At 38.8% G+C, this 4,296-nt stretch overlaps 1 long non-coding RNA gene across 1 annotated transcript in view; it reads left to right on the top strand.

Moving 5' to 3' along the window:
• Nucleotides 1-3,586, top strand: part of LOC122801595 — a 417,377-nt gene extending 413,791 nt beyond the window's left edge. The window contains exon 3 of the long non-coding RNA XR_006364764.1: nucleotides 3,439-3,586. This is a non-coding gene — a long non-coding RNA (uncharacterized LOC122801595). The remainder of the gene's footprint in view (nucleotides 1-3,438) is intronic.
• The last annotated feature ends 710 nt before the right edge of the window (nucleotides 3,587-4,296 follow it).

The raw sequence follows: 4,296 nt of genomic DNA on the forward strand, positions 1-4,296 counted from the left end.
TTCATAATCTCCTTCTCATATTGCTATCTCCTTCCTCCATTCCCAGGTTTGCTATGTTCTTAGAATACTTTCTTCTTCATGAGTAGTAGTGTCTATGGGACTAAAAGTGCAGGGTCTGTGGAACAGAAACGACAGACCAAAGCACATAAGCATAAGAGATATTGACACTTATAAATGCTGTTAACTCTCTCAATCATATATGGTCCCTGTGGCCTCTACATGTGTTTATAGACAATACTACAGAAATGTGATACATAAATGGGGAGGAACCAAATCTTACCCTCAGTGCACACTAGGCATAGTAGCCTGGGATATATCTTTTTAACACCATCTCCATTTTCAGGCATCTTGTATACTCTTATAGCAAAACTGTGTGTCAGACAAGCTGAACTGGACACGTACAGACCCTCACAAATGGAAATTTAATCAGGGGGTCTCCCTGGAATTGATCCATCTATGGGGAACGCCTCAAGTAGATCTTTTCTCCTCCACTCACAATTAAGTGACAAAATTCTGCTGCAGGACTCCATGCAAGAAGGTCTGGAAGACAGGTGCTTTATGTTTCTGTACACTTTTTCACCCTTTCCACCAAAATCTAGGGTCATTCTGAGGATTCAGAAGGACTCTCCAGAGATCACTGTGGGACTCCTTTCTGGCCCAGACAACAGTAGTTCCTTCTTTTTGAAATGTCCTGTGGCAGTTTCCATAAGCTTCCTCACAGACTGGACCTACTCATACAAGACTAAGGGTTTTGCATTCCAACCCCCATACAACTACAGCTGATTGCTTAGATGATAGAATCTTAATGCCTTTTAGACATCCTTTTTCTGAAGACGTCCAGCAGGTATTAAAGGAGGTAGGTAGATCTACTACTTAAAAAAATCATATACTAGTGTGACATTGGCTCAAGATGATTGTCCTGACCCCATGTGCAAAATGTGGAAAAAAAGGAGTTTTGGATGAATGGAAAATAATTTTCTAGCTGTTGCCAATAAAGGAACCTATACCCATTCAAGGCTAGTGTTTCTCTGGTTCTACATTATTTGTGTGAGTTACTGTCCTATGGCCTGTTTTACTCCTCCATCAAGGTTCATTTGTCATCCATTCAGCATGCGTACCCATTGATTTCCCCCACCCCTTTATCAATGCAGTCTCACGTGAAAATATTTTTGAATGGGGTGTTATGTACAACACCTCCTAGAAACGAGTGGCTCCTCCTTGGAGTCTTAACTGTTTTATTTAGGGAAAACTAAGTCTTGATCCTGTTGAACTAACTCATCAGGCTGGCTTGAGGTTCTTAACATGGAAAACTGTATTACTCATTGTTCTGTCCTCTGCAAGAAGAGTATGAGTTGCAAGCTCTTGCGGTGAGTAAATATTATTTCATTTTCCAGAAGGACAGGGTTTCCTTAAGAAGTAATCCTTTTATGCCTAAAGTGATATCCAGTTATTTTTTGAACCATGCTGTTCATCTCTCTCTTCTTTTGAGAACCTAAAAATAAGGGAGAAAGGACACTGCATACTTTGCCCACAGACTGCTCCATTTTGGCAGAACAAAATCTTTCAGAAACTTTAATGTGTTCATTTCTTGTGAAGGTAAGGAAAAAAAAGAGCAGCCTGTGTTAAAACAGGCTATTTCCAAGTGGTTGTCACGTGCAGTTACCCATTGTTATACCCACTGCAACAAGATACTCACAGGCAGGGTCAAGGCTCATTCTGCTATGCCTTGGCTTCATCTGTGACTTTTTGGAAAGGGTTTGATTCTTGAACTATTTTAGAAATAGCAACCTGGTCCTCTTTACATACCTTTACAAAGCAACATAAACTAGATTTCTTCTCAAGGTGTAGTACAGGCTTTGTTAGGGCCATTTCCCGGGGGCTCCTGAATCCTCATTCTTCCTTGTCCTAGTCAGTCTAAGGCATGGTAGTAAACCCATATAGCTAAGGCTACTACAGCAGTGAACCTAATGATGAAAATTGTACAGTTGTATAAACTTATAATAATAAATGCCCAAATGATCACTGCTGTAGTAGCCTCTCCTCCTCCTTTCCATCTCCCTTATTTTTGTGTGTTTTGTTGCTAGGGTCAGAACCCATATTTTTCTAGCATTGTTCTTCTCAGGGCCTCCTCACTACTGGCATGAAATCTCTGATGGACATCATTCCCAAACCTGCCTTTTTAGTCATCTCAGTTGGAATTGAATAACTGTTTGGGAACATAGAAGGTATACTGAAGCTTTGGAAGTTGGTGGCTGTTTATATTCTTAGCAGGATACAAACCGGATATCTAAGGCTACTACAGTACAGTAGAATTTATACTTTGCTCTTAAAAAAAAGTCATGCTTCCTCCTTTTGAATCGGCTTTAATTACAGTATTTAAAATCCTTTCCTTGAGGTTTGCTGTGCCTTGCAGCTATTCAACTAGTTGAGTTTCAGATCTGCAAACATTATTGGTTTATCCTTCTGGCCTCATATTTCACAAGTACAGAGTTTCCTTACACATCCATCCTTCATTTATGCATAACAGCACCACCCAGACAAATATCAGTCAGTCAGTCCACATGCTTGCACTCTTTTTCCTAACTGTTCAAACAGAGTTCAGTATTTGATACATTGCATGGACGTCCAAAGATAGCTCATGATGTTCATGGATGGAACCAAGTAATTTAAAAAAAAAACTCCGTTTGCCTCTTTCTCCAATTAAAAAAAAAACTTGATGGCCAAGTGACATTAGCAAAATGGCTGTCTGCATAAAATTTTGTTAATAAAAATACAATAAAATGTTGCCCCCTCTTTCATTAGGACATACACATCTAGGACTGTGACTAAACTGCATGCCTTTTTCTGCAGCATATCCTGTTGTGCAGCAGCAGCTTGGGCTTTTCTGAATACTTTCACAAGACACTTCAAGATGGATGTGATATCTAGATATGGGTCTTTCTGTAGAAACACTGTGATTAGAGGTGTGTTCCCTATGAGGGAGACCGCTCAGGAGGATAAGTATGGAACTGTTTCTTGCTATTGTAGAGGGTAGACTTCCTCATGACCACATATAAAAATGATATACTTACCATAATGATAGCGCTGCGGAAACATGTGCATTCTTGTCAAGGTACCCACCCACCTTCCCCCTGCCCTCTTGCTGATATTGTACAGAGGTCATTATTTCTGCTTTGTATACCATTTTTGGATAGCATAACTGGAATCTGGAAAGAAAGATCTGTTTTAGAGTACTGTGGGTAAAATGAGATGAGATAGTAGAACTTTTAGTGTTGCAGTTGAAAAGGGTGGACCTGCTCATCCAGATCTGCTATCATAGTAAATACTGAACTTTTGTGTAAGCAAATATTCTTTCCAGTAAATTTTATGTACCACATAACTGTGTTCAAATGTTTTATTTTGACTAAAATGTCTGTATTTTTGTATCCTAATTCTTAGAAATGTGATACAACACCATTTCACTTGAAGATGCCAGAAGGCATGTAAGAAGAGGGAATAAAGATGATGATGTCAGTGCTTCTTTACGTGAAAAGCTGGTTACATCTAATAACAGCAAGAAAAAATCAAGAAAGGAAAAAGAAATGAAATAAGGCAAGTATATTTTCTTATCTGAACTTATTTTCCATTGTTTGACTGGGTAAGCTTTTATTTGTGAATTGTTTCTTTTACCTACTAGTGTAATGTATTGAAGTTTTGAATAATTGCTACTGTCTTGTATTTATTTATTTGTTTGTTTGTTTATTAATTAATTGATTTGTTGACTGGGGTAGAGCACAGATCAGGATGTACCATTTTCAGGCTCAGCACAGAGAATATGTAGTTAAATGATAATGCAAAGGCATACATTAGAATAGATTTACACACTGGTCTGTATATCGTTTGGGCTTGCCCTGAATTGTGAATTGTAGAGAGGCCTTCAGAGGAGCCCAGGTAAGTCATAAAATGTCTAACTTCATGTAGTGTGACCACAAGGATAGTACCTTATCACTAGCCCCAGTAATGATGTAAACCCTGTGTGTGACGCCAATATGATATGTTTAGGAGTACTAGGTGATAGCACTATTTTTTGAGAGTTCAAAATCCTGTCAGCTTTTTCTTTTTGTTGCATCTTACTTAGGAATAGTGGCTACCATCTGTGTGTGATTTGGCTAGCTTTATACAACTGTAATCCAAGTACAGTTATGCTGCCATTATGATTACCTGCTGCAATAAAAAAATGCATTTTGAGTCTGCCTAGAAGTCCTTCTGTATCACTGCTGCAGTGTTCCTTACGTGAGGGATCTCCTGCCAAGGATA

The sequence above is a fragment of the Protopterus annectens genome, chromosome 5.part0 (assembly GCF_019279795.1).
Source record: "Protopterus annectens isolate FY-2018-M chromosome 5.part0, PAN1.0, whole genome shotgun sequence".
NCBI classification, from domain to species: Eukaryota; Metazoa; Chordata; order Ceratodontiformes; family Protopteridae; genus Protopterus; species Protopterus annectens.